Consider the following 23,102-nt stretch of genomic DNA (forward strand, 5'->3'; position numbering starts at 1 on the left):
CGATGATGGTGACGATGACGATGATGATGACGATGACGATAATAATCATATGTCTCGTGACCAGAACACAGTACGAAATGGAAATATAAAGATTGGAAGTTTATCCTTTGACAATGTGGAAAAATTGTGTTTTATTAAGCTATGCTAAAAACAAATGAAATCACATTTATTACATAGTGGATTGGAAATGATTTCATCTTTACCACCGAGAGAAAAGTTATGTTATTTAAAATTAATTTCCAGCGTACATTTTTAACACTGAGGCAATTTTTGCGACTCCTTTTACAATTTGGACGAAAACCCTAAAAAAATATATATTTCACCTATTCTAATAACCTAAAATAGACTTCTTAAAAATCTAGAAATCCAGTTCCTAGTAATATCTATCGGCATGTACGAGTATTATACGTTTCTTAATTCTTTCTGAGCAATCATTATTTATATTTACAAGTGATCCTAAGTACGTAAGACTATCTAAGTTGTAAAATGTGAACTAGTAGCATGCTATAATATTATAATAGCATATAATAGACATTAAATACAGGGAGGCCACAAAGTCCCGTTATCCCCTACAATAACCAACATAAATCCCTAAACTTAAAGAAATAAAATAAACAACAGTTCTATAGAGGAGTTTTCTTGAGATATGAACCATTACTTGTCCAACAGATCAGTCTGTGTACCTTAATTCTCATGGCAAAAGATAATATGCCACCTGCCCATAATGCCATCGCAGTACGCGAATATCTTAATTGTTGATGGGGTCAACATCTTAACTCTTAATGAAGCTCTTCCTGGACGTTGGGTTGGTCGTGGTTTTCTTGCGCTGCCGGCACCAGTTGCCTGGCCACCACGAAGTCCAAACCTCACCACATGTGATAATTCCCTATGGGTTTTATAAAGGGTATCGTTTCACATAACCGTTACAATACCACTGACGAACGGAAAGATGTTGTGAGACAAACTTTCACGCAATTTACAACAGCAATGCTCCAAAAAATGTCGCACAGAACCTGGCGGCGTATTATTCTTTGCCATGAGAATGACGGTACACAGACTGATCCTTTGGACGAGTAATGGTTCATATTTCAAGAAAACTCCTCTAAAGAACTGTTGTTCATTTTATTTCTTTAAGTTTAGGCCTAGTGGTTTATGTTGGTTATTATAGGGGGTAACGAGACTTTGTGGCCTCCCTGTATTTTGAAGTAATAATTTGCGTATTACCTCTCATTTAAAATTTAACTTAGTAATGCTTTAATTAAATGTACAGAAAGTACATTTGGCACCCCTGATCGTTCTAAATTTGAGCGAGTCTTACAAGCAACAGGATGTGCTGAGATAGCATGTCTCATCAGACAGACAAGTCTTCAGGACGAACAGGTAGGAGTCTATGTTCGGGTCTCCCAGGAGGATGTCCGACCCCAAGCCACGTATTCGTCCGTCGGAAATTGAAATCCCGGGCACATGGCCGACCGCTGTACAAACCGACTGACATGCGGCGTCACGTACATGCCCCTCATTTTTAATAACCTTCTTCAGGCTATCGCGTACAGTACATTGATTGCCAGTCTGGTTTCCAAAAACCACTTTGGCCTACAGACCTATGCTCGCTTAATATTTCTCTCACCGGACGAATAAATAAGTGAATAAATAAATTAATTACTAAAAATAAACATATGAGTCCGTTAATAAATTAAATTATAGAAATGCATTCATTATGATGGACTCACAGGGCAACTTTCCACATTACGTCGAATAAGAGCAGTGATCGCAGGTTAGATTTCCGACAATAACGTACAGATTTATCTCCCTTTAACATGCCACCTTGCCTGTTTTTCTCTTGTGATCTGTAATTGACTTGTGATTCTCCAACTATGGTCTTAAGGGGTTAAGTACAGCTTAGAGGAGTAAAATTTTGGAAATATTCAACATTTTTTTCCTGCATTACTGTATCTTGTACAATAATCAAAATAAGTAAGTGTAAAACACTGTTCTTCTGCTATATGAAAAATATATATATATTTTTACGATTTAACAAAAATTATTTACATTTTTGTTTTACAAATTCTGTTCACTGTGCCGTGATGAAGCGTTTCTCACACAATTCAAAAAGTGTCCAGCATTCTGTGACGAAATATTTTGCGTGTATTGATGCATATCATATCTACAATATGATGCAAGATCACTTCTCTACCTTTGATAGATTGTCTAATAAAAAAAAGTAATTCATTTTAAATAATGGCCAAATATCAGTACTTTCTTCTAACACAAAATAAAAAAAAATATATATTATTTATTAAGGAATGTAGTTGAAAAAGCATGATATTGTAACCATGAGTTTCAGAAATAAAATAAAAGAGATACAACATGAAAAAGTTAACAAGTTTATGAGTTATGAGGGAAACGCTTCATCACTGCACAATATACTGCCACCATTTGGAATTTAAAAAAATATATATATGTAATATTTTTTAAATCGTAAAAATATTTTTTTTTTCATATAGCAGAAGGATAGTGTTTTACACAAACCAATTTTCCTTATTGTACAATTTACAAAAATGGAGGAAAAAAATGTTGAGTATTTCCAAAAATTTTACTGTTGTAAGCTGTACCTAACCCCTTAAGTTATAGCGATCATAAAGCTAGTGAATATCTTGCACTGCTTTACAGTCCTGACAGAAATAAGATGTTACACTTCAAATTATAAAATCAATAAACCTATTACTATTATAAAATATTCTCGGTTTTATGCAGTTACATACTGAAATAGCTTGAGAGACTGCAATAGGCAATATACAGATAGTTACTTTAATATTCGGTCAGATTGTAATTGTTATATTTTAAAGCTTCTACGAATCATGTTAAATAAAATAAATTCACTCTGGTGTATAAAATAAATATATTTCAACTTCTCATACCACGAACAAAAAAAATTAAACTTCAAATTAATTAATTTCGTCACACCGGCTACGCTGATATAATTTCTGCAGTTGCGAGCGTAGTTAAATAAACCATAATTTAAATTTTTATGAAATATGAATAATGCCATTTGTGTGAAGTCAATAAAACAAACTTTTATCTTTTATTTAGACTCGTAATAAGATGTATGTCATGAGTATTCAAAAGTTACGAGTGATTTGAAAGTCCTCTTTGTTAAGTAAGTTATAAAAAAATAATGACATAGTTTCGTTCAAAAATTGGTTTTGCCTCTAAAAATGTGAATTGGTCTTATTTTAATGTTACTATGAATGTAATAGGGATTGTTTCGGAGCATTGAGAATATTAATAACTCTAATTATTGGATTACGGTGTGGACCTTGGAATGTGTTGTCATTATGAAAGCTTGTAAATTTTTTATACATTTTTTTATTTTACTTGGTTATTTAACGACGCTGTATCAACTACGAGGTTATTTAGCGCCGATGGGATTGGTGATAGCGAGATGATATTTTGGCGAGGTGAGGCCGAGGATTCGCCATAGATTACCTGATATTTACCTTATGGTTGGGAAAAACCTCGGAAAAACCCCAACCAGGTAATCAGCCCAAGCGGAAATCGAACTCGCGTCCGAACGCAACTCCGGATCGACAGGCAAGCGCCGTAGCCGACTGAGCTATGCCGGTAGCTTAGTTTTTTTTTTTTTTAAGAAACTGGTCCCGTAACACATAAAAACTGTTGTAGACCAAAATTCGTAGAAAGCGACATGAACAAAACTGTATTAATATTTTGCTATAAGCCAAAACATATGTCTTAACTAGGTTACTAGGTTCGTGACTTTGGAAAATCTATAATATATGCTGTATGATAATTACAGATGATCTACAACTGGTAATATCATTAGAAATGTAACAGAAGAACCGAATTGTTACGAAACCCGTAAAATGTATTAAAAAATATGCTTCACTTCGTATCACTCATTTCTTCTTCTTAAGTCTAACTCGCACTTCACACAGATGCAGTAATTAATAATAATAATAATAATAATAATAATAATAATAATAATAATAATAATAATAATAATAATAATGGTGACCGTGACGGTAATTGTGATGCTAGTTACAGTGATGATGGTGATGATAGTGATGACGGTGACGGAAATGGTGATGATAGTGACGGTAATGATGATGTTGATAATAACAATAATAATAATAATAATCATCATCATCATCATCATCATCATCATCATCATGTCTTCAAAGATAGACTAAAGAATTATTTTCTTTCTCATTCTTCTGAGGATTGTAAACTAATATAACGGAAATAACGGGAGACATTTCGCTAGCCCGCACTATGAGCGTGCTAAACTAACCCCAGCTATCGATTGGCTACTTGTACGGGATTCATATTATAACATATCACTAACACTGGTTTATGAATACGAAAAACATTAGTTCGCTGATCATCCACCGGAAGCCCGCGCTAAGAATGTCTATGAATACGGCCCCTAGATTTTTGGGTTAGTATGGTTGAAAGATAAAAAGATAAAGATAAAATAAATAAGAAAATGAGACTTACGCATTCCTATGCGGGACAGATAAATCTCAATTCCCTGTATAAAACTAAATTCGGGTGCTTAACATTTGCAACTCGAAAAGTTACGCCTGGTGTCACAGCGGAGACCCGTCGTCATTTTGTTACGAATGTTTAGCAGCCCTGGACCCTGGAACGGATCTTGATGGACGTACAGCATGACATGTAGAGCAACGATACTGCCGTCTCGTCCTTTTACTTTTTACGCTGCAGTGTCAGCGTTTTGTTCTCTCACAGATGAACAACCCTCACACGTTCAGAATCACGAGTTGGCGGTTGTGAATGAAATGCCACGCTATGTTTACTAGGCATTTTATATAGAGATCAAGCCTTGATTGTTTAAAGAAATCTAGTTCAGCGTCAAAGGGTAGTCTTTCATTCCTGTTGATTTCTACAAAATCATTTACATTACAACCGAGTTTTGAGTTCTTTTAATCATATTGTTGTCTGTGTGGGTTATTATATTGCCATCTTGGTAGCTCGGTTGATAGAGCACTGGCTTCCGACGACGGTGGCCTCTAGTTCAAATCTCGGCATTGGCGAGTTGTATGTGTGTTAGATAGAGCTAAGATTGTACGACTTTTCTCGGGTTCTCCTATTTTACTTATCATTATTCCACAGACATTCTCTGCAATTCTCCCTTTCATTATCCCCATTTAAAAAGAGCATCTCTTGTGTTTGTGTGACGCCAGAGCGGCCGTCCCCCGCCACAATACATGTTCCTCGCAGAGTGTCCAAAGATAGGTAGATGGCAGTAATGGTGAGTTATAGATGACTCACATTTCTGTATCATACGTGTCTATAAACCAGACGCTGATATAATGACTCATACATATATAGTCGTGTTAGGGTGATAAAATACTGGTTAAAATTATATTTGGGGATCAGTCGCTTTTACGGTCGATTTTCTACAGAGTTCAACAAAGATAGGGGTAGAAAAAAGGGTAGGTTTATAAACTGCAGAAAGGGCTGCATCATATAGGGATGGGTGAGTGTGAGAAAAAGACGATAATAGTAGAAGGAATGTGTGACGTAATGTGAAGATGCGTTTAATTGATTTCGAGAGGCAAGAGATTGAGCTCCAATGTTCGGAAAAGTCCTCACTACATTTACAATCATATCTCATGCTTAACTGGGGGAGGTTTGATTACATAAATTTTTGTAAGAAAGACAGTAGAGCAGGTTTAGCGTGGCTAAGATTGAGGGCATGGAAGGGTAATAAAATTGTCAACGAAGAATTAGAGCGCCTTTGTGCACTGTGCGGGGAAAACGACTCCCCTGGAGACATAGTGTATTGCAGTGTGTCGAATTGGAACTATTCCGGAGAAAATATCTACCACCCTCCATGCTAAGTCAGAATAGGAGTTCGCTTAGGCCTACATGTCTTGACCTCATGGGGAATAGAGAATGCGAACAAAAGACTGGATTGTTCCTCTTGAAGGCGAGACAGATTAGAACTTCAGCTGTTGAAGTTTGTGATGCGAACTGATGAAGGGATAATGGTAACTACTCAATTATACACTTTAATGCCCGTTTTAGGTTAGGATACGTGGTGTGTCTAAAAAGTTCGGTGAATGGTGTCATAGCTGAACGGCAACTTGGCGCACGTGCTTGCGCATGCGCATGGTTATTCAGAGACTTGGGGAGAATAGATACACATCATGCAATGCATTTGACTGGCAGTGTAAACAGACTGCGACCAGTTGAACGTAGTCAGTGTGAGAGGAAGTGTCACAGCGTAATGGAGCAACGTGTAAACATCAAGTTCTGCTACAAATTGGGGAAGGCTGCAACGGAGACACATGGAATGTTGGTGCAGGTGTACGGGAAGGAAGCCGTGAGCAGAAAATGTGTTTACGAATGGTTTAAACGCTTCCGTGAAGGGAAGGAAACAATTGAGGATGAGCCACATTCAGGTCGGCCATCGACAAGCAGAACCCCAGAAATGATCGAGAAAGTGCGACAAATGCTGGCACAAGATCGGCGACTAACTCTAAGATCGATTGCGGAGGAACTGGACATTAGCAAGAACACGGTGCACACCATCGTCCGCGATGATTTGATTAAGCGGAAGATCTGCTCCCGATTTGTGCCGCACAAGCTCACAGACGAGCAGAAAGCAAAACGGATGGAAACTTCTGGTGATTTCATTTCCATGTGTGACCAGGATCCATTGCTTCTGAAAACCATCGTCACGGGAGATGAGACCTGGTGCTACCAGTTCGATCCGGAATCAAAACGGCAATCGATGTCATGGTGTTCACCGACATCCCCGCGACCAAAAAAAAAAAAAAAAAGAAAAAAGCCGCCTGCAAAAATCCAAGGTGAAAACACTATTGATCGCCTTCTTCGACAACAACGGCATCATCCACAAGGAATTTGTTCCTGCAAGTCAAACCATTAATGCTGCATTTTACCAGTCCGTTTTGAACAGATTGGTACAGCGTATCCGGCGGATTCGTCAAGAGTTGCACAGGACTAGAAAATGGATGCTGCTCCATGACAATGCCCCTGCACACTGTGCGATCCGTGTGCGCCAATTCCTGACTAAAAGTTCGGTGAATGCTATCAGAAAACAAAGAAAACAAAGATACAAACAAATTTTTTTATTGCCCTTCAAAATAGTCGCCACCCGCTAAAAAACACTTTTGACAACGTTCGTTCAGCTTCTGGAAACTGTCAGAAAAGTCTCCTGTGGAATCGATCGCAGAACGGCTGTCACACGATTTTTTATGGCATTCACGTCCGCAAAACGTTCACCTTTCTTGGCAGCCTTCAAGCGGGGAAACAGGAAGAAGTCCGCAGGATCCAGATCAGGGGAGTACGGAGGGTGTTCAAGAACAGTTACCATCTTCTGAGCCAGGAATTGGAAAAGTTCAGTGAATGCTATCAGAAAAAAAGAATAAAGATACAAACAAATTTTCTTTATTGCCCTTCAAAAAGAATAGTCGCCACCCGCTACAACACACTTTTGACAACGTTCGTACAACTTCTGGAAACTATCAGCAAAGGCCTCCTGTGGAATCGATCGCAGAACGGCTGTCACACGATTTTTTATGGCATTCACGTCCGCAAAACGTTCACCTTTCATGGCCGCCTTCAAGCGGGAAAACAGGAAGATCCGCAGGAGCCAGATCAGGGGTGTACGGAGGTTGTTCAAAAATAGTTATCATCTTCTGAGCCAGGAATTGGAAACGTTCGGTGAATGCTATCAGAAAACAAACAAAACAAAGATACAAACAACATTTCTTTATTGCCCTTCAAGAAAAGTAGTCGCCACTCGCTACAACACACTTTTGACAACATTCGTACAATTTTCTGGAAACTATCAGCAAAGACCTCCTGTGAAATCGATCGCAGAACGGCTGTCACACGATCTTTGATGGCATTCACGTCCGCAAAACGTTCACCTTTCATGGCCCCTTTCAAGCGGGGAAACAGGAAGAAGGCCGCAGGAGCCAGATCAAGAGAGTACGGAGGGTGTTCAAGAACAATTACCATCTTCTGAGCCAGGAATTGGCGCACACGGATCGCACAGTGTGCAGGGGCATTGTCATGGAGCAGCATCCATTTTCCAGTCCTGTGCAACTCTTGACGAACCCGCCGGATACGCTGTAGCAATCGGTTCAAAACGGACTGGTAGAATGCAGCATTAATGATTTGACTTGTAGGAACAAATTCCTTGTGGATGATGCCGTTGTTGTCGAAGAAGGCGATCAATAGTGTTTTCACCTTGGATTTTTGCAGACGGCTTTTTTTTTTTTTTTTTTTTTTTTTTTGGTCGCGGGGATGTCGGTGAACACCATGACATCGATTGCCGTTTTGATTCCGGATCGAACTGGTAGCACCAGGTCTCATCTCCCGTGACGATGGTTTTCAGAAGCAATGGATCCTGGTCACACATGGAAATGAAATCACCAGAAGTTTCCATCCGTTTTGCTTTCTGCTCGTCTGTGAGCTTGTGCGGCACAAATCGGGAGCAGATCTTCCGCTTAATCAAATCATCGCGGACGATGGTGTGCACCGTGTTCTTGCTAATGTCCAATTCCTCCGCAATCGATCTTAGAGTTAGTCGCCGATCTTGTGCCAGCATTTGTCGCACTTTCTTGATCATTTCTGGGGTTCTGCTTGTCGATGGCCTACCTGAACGTGGCTCATCCTCAATTGTTTCCTTTCCTTCATGGAAGCGTTTAAACCATTCGTAAACACATTTTCTGCTCACGGCTTCCTTCCCGTACACCAGCACGAACATTCCATGTGTCTCCGTTACAGTCTTCACCAATTTATAGCAGAACTTGATGTTTACACGTTGCTCCATTGCGCTGTGACACTTCCTCTCACACTGGCTACGTTCAACTGGTCGCAGTCTGTTTACACTGCCAGTCACATGCATTGCATGATGTATATCTATTCTCCCCAAGTCTCTGAATAACCATGCGCATGCGAAAGCACATGCGCCAATTTGCCATTCAGATATGACACCATTCACTGAACTTTTTAGACACACCACGTATATTATATAGTGTGTTTTGTTTGTGCCATTTTCATTTTAATCTGTGTGTTATTTCGGAGAGTGGTTGGATCTAATCATAGGTGAGGAGGGGTGAAACTACAAAGTACGACTTGTTTTACACAGCACGTACGGACAGAAGACCCGTACATTGGATTTAACAGAACATTCTGATAATATAGTGCATCTGTATGTATAATATTGCTCAATAAATCCATCTATGTATATACTCGTAGAACTCTGAGGGACAAAAAATCACCACCAGAGATATGGTAGCCTTTACGGATATGAAGACTGAAGAGAAGCTGCGTGGTATGGTGGATTTTGAGGCCGGCTTAGCCGTATAGCACGGTCAGTACGCAACTCGTGCCATCACGAGTGCACAAAAGCTTATTTTAGGCTGCAATGCATAATTATGTATATTCCATATCACGCTGAATAAGCACCGTTATACCTTTTTGTACTTGTGTGTTATGGCTAGGGCCATAACCCAGCCAGCTATCCTGTGTTTGCCGTTGTTGGGGAGAATTTTTAAGATCTGTGGTGATTGGAAGGTATGTCGAGGAAGTTTTTCTGATTAATATTGACTCTGACATTCTCATTCCAACATTCCTTCTTTATCATTGTCCCTCCCACCATTTGATATCTGAATTATTTGTGCAATTGCAAGGAATTACCAATTACTAATCGGTATATGGGAGGTATGTGGAATTTGTATTAGCAAAGCTGATGTGAACTGATGCCAATTTTACGTCCTGAGTTCACAAATCGTAATTCAATATACATACCACATTTAATTGCATATGATTTTATTACTATTATTATTATTACTATTATTATTATTATTATTATTATTATTATCATCATAATTATCATCATCCTTTAATAGTAACGTTCTCTATGGAAGTTTTATTTAAACAGTTCCACAGACAAACTCCTGGGAAATGATAACCCTATTGTTATAACTTTTTCTGTAGGCCTACTAGTAAAAATGATGATTTTTATATGACAGACAATAGTGGATTAAGAGTAGGGAAGCAGTAGTAATTCGAGGAAATTTTTCCAACAATGACCACGAGCATTGAAAATGAAAATTGGGGTAATCGGAATTTGAGGAGAAATTCAATTGTGGAAATTATACGTAGGCCTACGAATTTTTCAAATAATGACTGTTCTTAGTCGTTCTTCCTTTACCCATATATCCTCTTGAGTCCTGAGACATTTATTGTTTTATTTTTAAAGATCAATATAATTCTACACTTACGTAAAGAAAAAGTCGCAGAAATGTAGGAAAAATTCTGAAGATTAAAGTTAGGGCACAAATTTAGGTATATTACATTATACTTAGGGTCTCTGCACATACATCTTATATCATAATCATTTATAAAGTATAGTGTACTAGTATACTATACTCTCAGATTTAGGGGTATATGTATCTTACTAGTAATGGAAAATGCTGGCAGATAGTCACAGCTGGATGTTTTTACAAATGCTTCTTTAAATGTAAATAATATCAATGGTCTCCTTTAAGTTCCTTAAATTTCGTAACTTCGTGCTTTTTGATGATTTGCTCACGTTCCGGTGAATTTCAATGTTGTGAAGGCAATAACTCGGAAATGAAGCATTTCAGGACACATGTTGTAATGAACTATTTTGATTGTCTACATGTGGGAAATACATACCTGAAATTATGCCCCGTATTTTTTAAACACCTTGTATATATTTTTAATGCTAGCAAGAGAAATTTTCGAATGCTTCTTAAGGAATTAAGTATACGTAGAAAACGCTTTCTTGATAATATGAATTGTTTGGGTATCCGAATTAAATGCATATCGAAGTAAACTCGAAAATGTTTAACACAGGAAGCAAAAAGAATACTGTAATGTTTAATTTGATGGTAGAGTATGGGTTATGTTGCATAATAACAGTTCATGTCCCATTAGCATTACTTGATATTTTCCAGCACTGAGAGTCAATCTGAACTTTCTGGTCCATGCAGGTATAGATGCAAAGTTCTTGTTCAGTTTTCTCTCTGTGTCATTGAGTGAGTTGGGGGATGTATGGATTTAGATTTGTAAATCGTCTGTATAAAGTTGGTGTATGTTAGAGATTTGAGGGGATATCATTTACGTAAATAGCGAATAGTAGTGGTCCTAACATTGATCCTTGTGGTACTGCAACATCAACGATACTCCAAAAGGATTTCGAATTCCAATGGAGATTCACTCCTGGCGTTCGCTGTGATAAGAATAGAACCAAAAAGCTGTGCCTTCTGATAATTGGAGTGACTATTATTTTAGCGTCAGTAGATCAGTGTTTAGAGTCAAATGCTTTATTGAGGTCTAATAATGTCTGTATTACAATTTTACGTGCGATCATAGGTCTCAGGTGTCTTGCGCTACTTGCGTCGCATTATGTCCACTTCGAAAACCTGACTTATGTGTCAAGGAGTTCACATCTGTTTAGATAATTAGTGAGTTGCCTGTGTTCTATTCTCTCTAACGCCATTGACAACACACTAGAATGCTAATTGGTAGTAGTCTTTGAGAGTGGTAATTATTTTAACTTTCGGTATAACCGTATTCCTGGTCGAAGTGGAATCGAGTAGCGAACAACATGGATTATACAAGAGACTTCATACAGAAAGCGACTAAAGAGAAGCGATATTTACAACGCGATGATAACTTCTGTGTCAAAATGCACCGTGTGTTTATGCTGAAAGTGAAATCAAGTAGCGTAAGACAAGTGATATTTGCAATGAGATTGTAATCTCGCTTTGAGAATACACCTGAGTGTTCACGCTGAAATATAAATCGAGCAGCGAAGCACGATAGACCATAAGAGAGGCGATACTTACAACGCGATGATAATTTCTCTTTGAGAATACACACGAGTGTTCATACTGGAATTGGAATCGAGTAACTGTGAACCATGCAAGAAGCGATACCAGCAACGCGATGGTAATATCTCTTTGAGAACATATTATTGTGTTCATACTGGAAGTGGAATTGCAACAATAAACCATAAAAAAGCTATAATTGCAACACTATGATAATGTCTCTTTGAGAAGACACCAGAGTGTTCATACTGGAATTGTAATCTAGTAGCGAGGAACAATAAACAATAGAAGCGATAATTTCAATGCAGTGATGACCTTTCTTTGAGCATATACCAGTTGGATGTGGAGTAGAGTGAACAACATGAGAACCTCTCTTTGATATATGATACAGTGCGTTCGTAGCTTGGCCGGACCGTTCCGCGGCGACCTTGGACTGGGTGAAGATTGGCGCGCCTGCCGCCAGAGTAGCGCTGTAGCTACCGCTGACGCGCCAGTCAGTAGAGTTGGATCTGTCGTGAGGGAAAGACGTCTGTGCGCGTGTTGTGGGTAAAATTGTTTTGTCTCGTGATGATAAAGTGTCTATTAATAATGGTTGAGTACACTTTAGAACAACGTGTTTTTCTCTATGATGCGTATGTGAAATACTCTTCTGCAAGAAGGTGTCGAAGAGAATTTGAACATCAGTTTGCAGGTGTTCGAATTCCTAGCACTTCAACTATTCATGACCTTGTCAATAAAGTCAGACGTACAGGATCTTTTTCGAACAAGAAACGTGTTCAACAACGCCGTGTACTGACAGAAGAGAAGCTCAATGAATTAGGGGCCCGGTTAGAGCACTCACCCCGCAAATCAATGCGACGTTTAGCACAAGAGGTTAACATTTCCAAGATGTCAGCTTTTGTGGCAACGAAACTTCTGAAACTTAAGCCGTACAGGGTAACTGTAGTTCATGCTTTACAACCACAAGATCTTGTAAGTAAGGTTAATTATTGCAATTGGTTTTTGCAATCCGTTCATAATGGCGAAGTGGACCCACTTTTAACGTTCTTCACTGATGAAGCGTGGTTTCATCTTCACGGTCACGTTTCTACTCAGAACAATAGATACTGGGCTATCGAAATTCCCAAGTTTATTCATGAAGTTTCTCACCACGTTCCAAAGGTTGGGGGTTTGATGTGCAGTGAGTGCGAGTAGAATTATCGGTCCCATATTTTTCGACACGTTTATGTAACTTCAATTTTAAATAATTTTTTTCCGCAACTAACAAGAAATAAACGATTGAGTAGATGGTTCCAGCAGGATTCAGCTACAGCTCACACCGCTGCGACTTCTATGCGTGAATTTCGAAGTGTGTTTGGTGACAGAATAATTAGTCGACGATTGTGGCCACCTCATTCCCCTGACCTATCTCCATGCGATGTTTATTTATGGGGAACGTTAAAGAATAAAGTGTATGCATCAAATCCGCACATGTTACAAGAATTTAAGGACAACATCACGAGTGAAATACAACATCAACTTCTGCGAGTGAACCAGAATTGTTTTCGGAGATATAGGGAATGTGTTCGAGTTGAAAGTCATCACTTTCAACATCTGTTGTGATGAAGAGAAGCCTAATGTTAGAAGAGTAGTTAGTGTTCCGTACCCATGACTTGTCGGTCATTTACGTATAACTCTGGCGGCAGGCACGCCAATCTTCACCCAGTTCAAGACCGCCGCGGAACGGTCCGGCCGAGCTACGAACGCACTGTACAGGACTGTTCGTGAACATGCTATATAGAAGGCGATTCGAGTAGTGAGCAATGATAGACGATGAGAGACGAAACGCGATAGAAATCTTTATTCGATAGTATGTTAGAGTTTTAATACTGTATACAAACTCGAGTAATGAACAACGTTAATCGATCACAGAAACAAAGCCCAGAACGTAGGCTAATGAATTTCTTTGAGGAGGGCTAATTTAAAAACGTATACGATCTGAATTCAAGATAGTGAGAAAGATGATGCACGCTGCGGGAAGAATATCTGGCTCTGGTAATATTTCAGAGTAATTATGTTGAAAACATATCCTAACTACATACAGTGACAAGTCTTCATTTGAAAACATAGGAAAGCATTCATGTTGGGAACACATCCAAGCAGCGAGCAACGGCAGACAAGAAGAAAGAAGATCCTAACGGAGAGACGAAAATACATACCGTATTTGATAGTATATCAGAGTGTTTATATACTCGTAAAAACGGACTCGAGTAGCGAGAAACGATAAATGATAAGGGAGACAATACACGTGGCACGGTGAAACTCTCTTTGACTAGACATCAAAGCACTGATATTGGAGGTGCACCCAAACAATGAGCAGTGACAAACGATAAGAGACGAAAGTCGTGATGCAACGAAATCCTCTTTGAAGAGCCTACATGTTGGAAGCGGACCGGATCAGCAACGATAAAAGAAGCGAGACGATTGTGCTAGGTGGTATTCGTCGCTCTTTTGTGTAGTGATTGCTATGAATTGAGTGAAGTTTTCACGTTATCTATGTGGACAATTCAGCAACAAAGTAGACTTAATAGGGAAATGATTGTAATCTAAAAGAATATGGTTGGCTGTTTACCTTTTTTGTGGAAATATATTGGTAACTTTGTTTTTTTTTTCATATTTACCAAGATAAATGGTACAAATAAAATGTTCTAAATTAACTGTAAATGACAGTGAATCCAATTGAATCATGCACAATGATTGAACAAAGATTTGTAATACGGTTTCTTGTAGTACAAGGCATAAAAACTCGCCTATTTGGAGTACACTCAAGAATATGCAAACAGTATGACATCAGTTATATAAACCGTGCCATTTTATATTAGTTGACATGTTCAAACGCTGTAGAACGAATGTTGTGGCTATATATAACCCATAAAGACTTGTAGAAGTTTCAACATCAACTCTTCAAAAGAATATTGATAACGTCATTCGAAACTAAAGAAGACCAATCATTCAAAATATGGTATTAAAATGTCATGTAAGTGTGGGATCTGTTCATAATTCTGTAACCGTCTGAATATCATAAAACTTATTCAATGGCCCGGAAGGACTTTATAGTTAAAAGCAGAAGAACGTGGCTTTAGATGTGCAATGTTCTGAAGAAATATTGATTAAACGAAGAAAATGAATTCTGGAAATAATTATGACGTGTGATGAAACGTAGATGGGTCATTTGCAAAATTTGTATAACAAATGGACGATTGAGAACGTCAAAATTAAAGTACTATTTAGTGCATATTCTGCATGTATTAATATAGTGCAATGTCTCCGCCATAGTAATCAGGCACTGTACACTCACCTTGCTTTACAGCATTCTCTATAAGTATCAATGAATCTTTGATGGCACGACTAAATGTCAGGTGTGTTATAGGACAAGACAATGGATCTTTTATAGAAACAGAATTCCTTTATTTTTATATCAGATATTCTTTAAATAGTGTATGGGTTCTAGAATAGTAACAAAACTAACTTCGAATCAAAATGAACAAATATTTTAAATATCTTAATATCAGATCTGTTACCTAAGATATTATAAAGATAATATCTTCTTCAGTAACTAACAGAAAACCATTCCTTCAATAACAATCATCTAAGTAGATTGCCCTTAAGGCAAATATATTTGAGTCTTAGTTTCTTTAATGATAGATAATTAGAAAAAATTAAGGCACTATTTTGAATGATGTAACAGACATGGCATGGCGTAACAGATCTGACAGGTAACAGACATGGCAAAGTAAACGTAAGCATGTGCTAACGAAAACTTCTTTTGCTTAAAAATCTTCAAAATAGCAACTTAACTACGGCACACTTGTACTATTATGTCCTCTTGATCTTGACTTTATATGTTGTTATTTGTGGAAAACACAACAAAAACAGATCTGACAGAGTGAAAATGCACGCTTAGACTAAAACACAAAGCAAGAGTTTGACACACAAACTCGCCAAACCAAAATGAGTGAACATAGCAGTACAATCAAGATGGTTCTTTGTGCATCATCCTGGCTTGTGCTGACATCTGTGGGATTTGTTTTTCAACTGTGTATCCTTAGGAAAGACATGGTGTAACAGATCTGACTGATTTACTGGACTAGAGTAATTATGCAATTGTATTTAAGTAAATATAAACTCAGACATAACTGAAGAAGTTTTGATAATATCAAATGTTTCTTTACTTTTTCTCTCAATTACATTATTAAACAAACCTTTATCTGGACATAATCATGCTTCATTTTAAATACTTAGCTAGTATGGACACGGCATTTTAGCTATTACTATGAGAATTTTATTTTATTCTCGTGAAATATTTCACATGAAGGGAATACTTCTTGTGACGTTTATTACATTACTATTGAAATTACTCACTGTTAGGAATTTATATAAATGCAATGATGGGAAGGGTATGAATTGATGGACGTCATTTGTATACAAATTCTGCAAATGACCTAGATACATTATTTTGAGCCAGAATTCAAGAGAAAGCATGGAATAGAGGTATTCATCCTCACTTGTTTTTTTATTCAAATCTCAACCATCTACAGACATAATAATGATGACTGTGTTTTGCAATCTTGAAGGGATAATTCATTATGTGTATGTTATGAAGATCATAGTAATATGAATATTGAACAGGCTATGATGTCTGTTTGATTGAGAAACAAGGCGAAGTCAGCATTCCTGAAAATATGTCGTGAAATGAAAAAAAGGAAATGGGAGGTCATCCTTACTGTGCTCATCCATCTTCGAATTCATTGCACTAGCCAGGAAGATTGTATCACATTCCCTTTAAAGCCCAGGACTCTCACCATCAGACTCTAATATTGAAAAGGTGAATTCCAAACTGGCTTATGTGCAAATGACAGGTTATGAGAAAAATGACAAAAACTGATAAAATATAGATCCGTTTGAAAAACATATGCAGACACTAAGTAAGACTGTTAAATAAACTTACGTAGTTACATATTGGTTGAAAAGGATAAATTAAAACGTGAATAAAGCAAGTTACAATCTTAAAAAAAAGGACTTAGGACACTTTGGAATCCACATCTTTATATTTCGTTCAACGAGAGACGCTCTCAGATGAATCAAATTCAGTAATTAAATAAAAGACAAAACTACAAAATTTGTTACTACGTTGAGCCTAAAAAATAAATTCGACAATTAAGTGAAACAAAAGTGTAAAATTCCTGTTAAACGAAGTTAACAGAGAGTGCACTAATAATTTTTAATGAAATATTGAGATAGATATTTTTACCCATTCTAGAAAAGGACAGTGACGAATTACGAATAATAGGGAAATACGAAGCCTGTATCTGGAACGAGATGTAGCAATACTTCAAAGTTAGATACTGGCTTAGTTTGAACATTTATAATAAGAAGAGAACAACAATCCCTCCCTAGCATTTGTTTGTTTGTATCACTTCCTTAGCATTTATTTCTTTGTTTGTCAACAATTCAAACTGCAAATTGTTGACAGTACTATAAAACATGCTTTGTGATCGTCATTTGTTTTCCGCATAAATAGTCAACAGAAAATGGCGGCTCCATTCAAACTTTTTGGTGAAAATAACATTAGTGAAATAGAGTTTTAGTAAATCAATTTATACATATTTTATTGTATTAGAGTACTTTATTTCTTCCAATCTGTATATACTTTCTTCTGTTTTTATCACTTCTCTACCATTTGTTTCTTTGTTTGCCAACATTTCAAACCGCAAATTCTTTACGGCAGTATAAAACTTTCTTTACAATCGTCATTTGTTTACCGCATAGATAGTCAACTGAAAATGGCGGCTCCGTTCAAACGTTTTGGTGAAGCTAACATTAGTGAAATAGAATAGTAAATCAATTAATATTTTATTGTATTAGAGTACTTTATTTTTTCTAATCTTTATATACTTTCTTCTAATCGTGTTGTAGTCGATTAAATCCTACTCGAGTTATGATTTTCTCTAGATAAATCAAAACCTCTCGTGAGATTACTGTCGATTGTTCTCTACTTATTCAATGGCATAGTATTTACAAGGAATATCCACAAGTCGATCAGCTTTTCTGGCTGTTTCGTTGTAAGGCGAACGAGATAAAAATTCGAATAATATTCGAGCAGTTAAACTGCGTGAAGAAATGTCGTTTAACTAAATCATGAGTTTGTTTGTTTTGTATTTTAGAGGCGCATTCATGTTTGAGACATTTGACCTTTATTTCAGAAACATTTTAATTTGTATCGTAAGAAACATTTACCATGAAAACACATTCTCTCTTGTCCAGGAATTTTAATACACAAGTTTATCACAGATAGATTGATAATCTAAAATGTATGTTTTGTAGACTCATAAGAGTGAGGCGTATAGTATGTTAATTCTTTTGCAAAAATGGACACATCTAATCCCTTGATTATTTATTCTCTAGCAATAATATATCCAGACTATAGATTACTGTATAATTTTCAATGTTATACGTGATGATCCATGGAAGGTGAATCTCGTTATGTTGGGACTTTGATTAATGAAGGAGCTGTAAAATTCTGAGAGGCGAAACTGAAGCACCTCGCGAAAACATGCACAAAAGCTCAGTTTAATTCACTATAAATTACGCCTTACCTCTGATTCAGGTTCTGGCTGATATGTACATCTATTATAAGGCAGTACATCTCACTTGACGATATGTGTCAGAGGAAAAACAATTTTTTGCATGCATCTGAAGTATTATTAGTGTAATATGTAGCTAATCAGCGATGTATGTGTTGGACGGGGAAAAACTGGCTACCTACCCCATTATCTCCTAGTGTAGTTGCCTCATAAGTGGTACACGTTGGTGTCACTTGTAAGGTTCAGACATGTCTTCGGACAGTTGACTAAACAACAAACAAATTAGCCTAATTTTTATAATTTCCTCGTGATAGTATATTACGATACAAGGTTGAGAAGTGCTTTTTACAAAACCGAGGAAAAGTTTGAAAAACTAGCAGAGTTAAGGCTCATTCACAATGAAAATTAAACATAAAGTAAGCGTTAACTTAACGTTACAGTAAAATCAAGAAGTCATACCATCGTTCATATTCTGTCGTATACTTCAGCGCTCCACGATTGTGTTCTGCTTGCAAATCACGTAAGCATAAGCGTGAAAGTTTGGAGTTTGCAAACTTTCATGTTAACGTCTTACGGTAATGTTTATGTCAATGTTTATGTGAATCATTTTGAATGATCCCTTTTGGTAGCCTGGGCGCAAACTTCTGTGTTTATGTTACGGTTATGTGTAATTTTCATTGTGATTGGGCCTTTAGTCTTTCAATTTCCGAGATTTTGTAATCCGCTTCACAAACATGTATTGTGCAACATTTTTTGCACGATCATAATTTTAAAATTGTAAGTACACTATATTCTGTATTGAAAATTTAGAGCAATATTATTCCAAAGCCTTCGCAAAACTGCACCGTAATGGTAACTAATAATAAGTTCACTGTAATGGGTATATTTCAGTACAATTTTATTACGAAGCATGGTTTCCCTAGCAACAAGTTTCAAGGCTTAGCAACAATAGCTATAACTAGCTATAAATACAACAGGAAAACACAATCGTGCAAAAAATTATATTAGTTCATTGTTCGTAAGAATTACTTAACCTTTCTTGCTTTCTTTCTTTCTTTCTTTCTTTCTTTCTTTCTTTCTTTCTTTCTTTCTTTCTTTCTTTCTTTCTTTCTTTCTTTCTTTCTTTCTTTCTTTCTTTCTGTCCTAGTCTGTTTACCCTCCCTTTTAATCCGACTGACACAACACTTCGGGGGAAGGGGAGGATCGTACATATACATCTCATAAATGCGGGGCGTCCTGGTCCTGGAATCGACATGACGCAGAACCACCGCTGAGATATCACAGGACAATCACAATACAACGAACATCCAGTCCTGTGTACGGAAGATAAATTTCTACCGTTATCCATGCTGGATATAGAGGAAAACACACGCTCTACCCCATAGCCACAACGGCGGACTATTACTCAATCACATAGTTATTAATTAGTTATCCATGTTGTGAAACTTGGACTCTCACTTTGAGAGAGGAACAGAGATTAAGGTGTTTGAGAATAAGGTTCTTAGGAAAATATTTGGTGCTAAGAGGGATGAAGTTGCAGGAGAATGGAGAAAGTTACGCAACGCAGAACTGCACGCATTGTATTCTTCACATAATTGGGAACATCAAATCCAGACGTTTGAGATGGGCAGGACATGTAGTACGTATGGGCGAATCCAGAAATGCGTATATAGAGTGTTAGTTGGGAGGCCGGAGGGAAAAAGACCTTTTGGCAGGCCGAGACGTAGGTGGGAGGATAATATTAAAATGGATTTGAGAAAGGTGGGATATGATGATAGATAGTGGATTAATCTTGCACAGGATAGGGACCGATGGCGGGCTTATGTGAGGGCGGCAATGAACCTTGGGATTCCTTAAAAGCCATTTGTAAGTAAGTAAGTAAGTAGAGTGTTCGAATGTTAAATTTAATCTGTACCTTTATATGTACTTGAACATTTACACTACTGAAACTGCTCACACAAATAATCTGATGACGACGCTACATTGCTCCAATTTGAAAACGCTTCTTGCTGCGCTGTTCTTTCGCTGTTATTGTTGTATTTATCATAAGCCGATACACACGTACCGTGCTCTTATCAGTCGTGTGAAACACGGACAGAATTTATATTGCAAGAGCCATAAAAAATTGAAATGAATTTGTGCTCTAAAATTAAAACGTCCGGTATATGTTTCGAGTCTCGCTGTGCCAACTCTTTTGTCAATTCAGTGAGCCCTCGGGGATGAACACATGAGCGCGCGCTCACACACCAGTAAGCGTGGTCCTGAATACTGTAGCGTATAGATGAGGGACTCGCAATCCCAACCCAGCTGCTAAAGGCCAGAGGATGTCTAGTGTGATAGTTGAACCTTACAGCGGTGGGACAAATTGATTATAGTAGTTCAAGCCTGTACAGAGGGTCCTGTAATACGGTTGGAGTGGTCATTCTTTGGGATACAAATTCAGGAGATGCATGTACTCGTGCAATACTCGATAGAAAAAAATCTACAGATTTAACACTCAACCACACTAGGTTATGGCAAATATTTTACATTTTCGTGTTGTCTTAAGAAGTATTCTCACGTCATGCTTATTACGCATGTGTGTTAATTTTCAGAATTGGTTAAACATTTAAATAATTTCTAAATTTTACACCAATAAAACGCTGAAAGCCAACTGTTGAAGGTGAACAGTATTTTGTTCATTAGTCTGCTATTTAAGGACGCTGTATCAACTACTAGGTTATTTAGTCTACGGAATTGGTGATGGAGAGATGATGTATTGCGAGATGATGCCGACGGTTCGTTATGTGATTACCTGTCATTCTCCTTACACATAGTAAAAACTTTGAAAAAACCAAACCAGGTAATCATGGCGAGGGAGTGGTGATAATATACAGGGTGCACTGTGACTTGTACAGTTGATCAGTCCTAGTGATATGAAGGAGTAAACGAGAGCGGAATAAGCAGACCTGATTTTCGAATACGGATGAGCCAATGGGGACAGTAGACAAGCTCACAGATTGTATCGGGTCAAATACCCACGTAGGAGACATCAGGCCCATACCATTTTTCCAAAAGTTAAAGGAAGGAGGGCACGTGGTGCCAAATTAGAATTCCATTTCCACACAACTATTTTTGCTTATAACTTTCGACTCAGTCATTTCCGGACCATGGTTCCTTATCTGAAATTGTACAGTCCCCTTCGCCATCATCCCTGAAAGTTTGTAACACCACCTCGGAAACACCCTGTATAAAATCTTCTCTCAAGATTTGGGAACTTCCGTTTTCCTCCGTGGAAGGATAGTGAGTCATCTATAAATATTCACAAACATCAAGTGTATAAGATGGAACAGAAGGCTAAAGAGTCTACTTTCCATGATAGAGACCCGGTTTCAAATCCCGGTTGATTCCAATAGAATATGTAGTAAATAAATATCGTGTTTGGTGGTAAGTTTCCGCGGAGTATCTCCACGTACCTTACGTGTATTCCACCATTTCTGTGTAGTAATCATCAATCAAGAATCATCTTAAACACTCTAGAAAAATAACGGAAAAACTGACTAGGATTTTATACTTATATAAATTTCTGGAAAATTGATTTTATCTATCTACTCCAAGCATATAACGTATTAATGAAGTCATATGTATTAATTTTGGATTTGTACAAATATCTTTTTTGCAATTCAGAAAGCGAAAATTCATCTACTTATTTGGACGCCTTTTGAATAATAGTTCAAGAAAATAAGCTATAAAAGTAATAAAATTCGCAATATAATGGAGGAACTTTGTTGTGAAACGCTTAAAATTTCGTGACACCAATGTCTTCGGAAGAACCAAGGTCTGTGGAAGTGAAAGCTAGGACACGTGTCCTCTAATTATGGGTGAAATTTTACCAATTTACAATTTATTCCTACACGCATGTAAATTAATAGTGAGTGCATCTTTAGTCAATGGCTGGGGAAACGATTTTCCTCCTCAGAAACTTGGTTCAAATCGTGAAGACTGGAATTTGAGGTACAAAAGGATAGATCCCTCTTCTTATTCTTCTTCTTTTGATTAGGTCGTTTGACATATTTAACATTCTTTAGAATGTCATTATGAGATAGAAATTCGCTATAGTGATAGCCAACCTACAGGTCACTGGAAATTGTAGTTGGGTAACAAAGTGGCAAAATGCATTTTGCTATCGATCGAGTCACTGCTAAAAATACACATGCATGCAATGCATGCATGCATACATACATACATACATACATGCATACATACATACATACATACATACATACATACATACATACATACATACATACATACATACATACATACATACATACATACATACATACATACATACGCAACTCTTTGTTGTAAATATACAGTAGGTAATACTGTTTTTCTTGTTTACATTACAAATTATTTTAATCTTTCGATTGCTATTATTGTTCCTTACCGCTTATAAAAATTATAATTAGTAATCAATACAATGAATTTTAACAAAACCAAAAAGTTATACGTAATAAAATCAGTCATTCAACTGACTACGGATATCATTACACGTTTCTACTGTACGTGTGTTATTTTAAATAGGCTACTGTACATCTACGAGCGTTCCAGCGATAAG

At 37.3% G+C, this 23,102-nt stretch overlaps 1 protein-coding gene across 1 annotated transcript in view; it reads right to left on the reverse strand.

Moving 5' to 3' along the window:
* LOC138701275 (ras-related protein Rap-1) overlaps positions 1-23,102 on the reverse strand; it is a 718,590-nt gene that overhangs the window by 278,949 nt on the left and 416,539 nt on the right. The gene's annotated exons all lie outside the window — the stretch shown is intronic.

This window comes from Periplaneta americana, chromosome 1, assembly GCF_040183065.1.
Source record: "Periplaneta americana isolate PAMFEO1 chromosome 1, P.americana_PAMFEO1_priV1, whole genome shotgun sequence".
Classification (NCBI taxonomy): Eukaryota; Metazoa; Arthropoda; class Insecta; order Blattodea; family Blattidae; genus Periplaneta; species Periplaneta americana.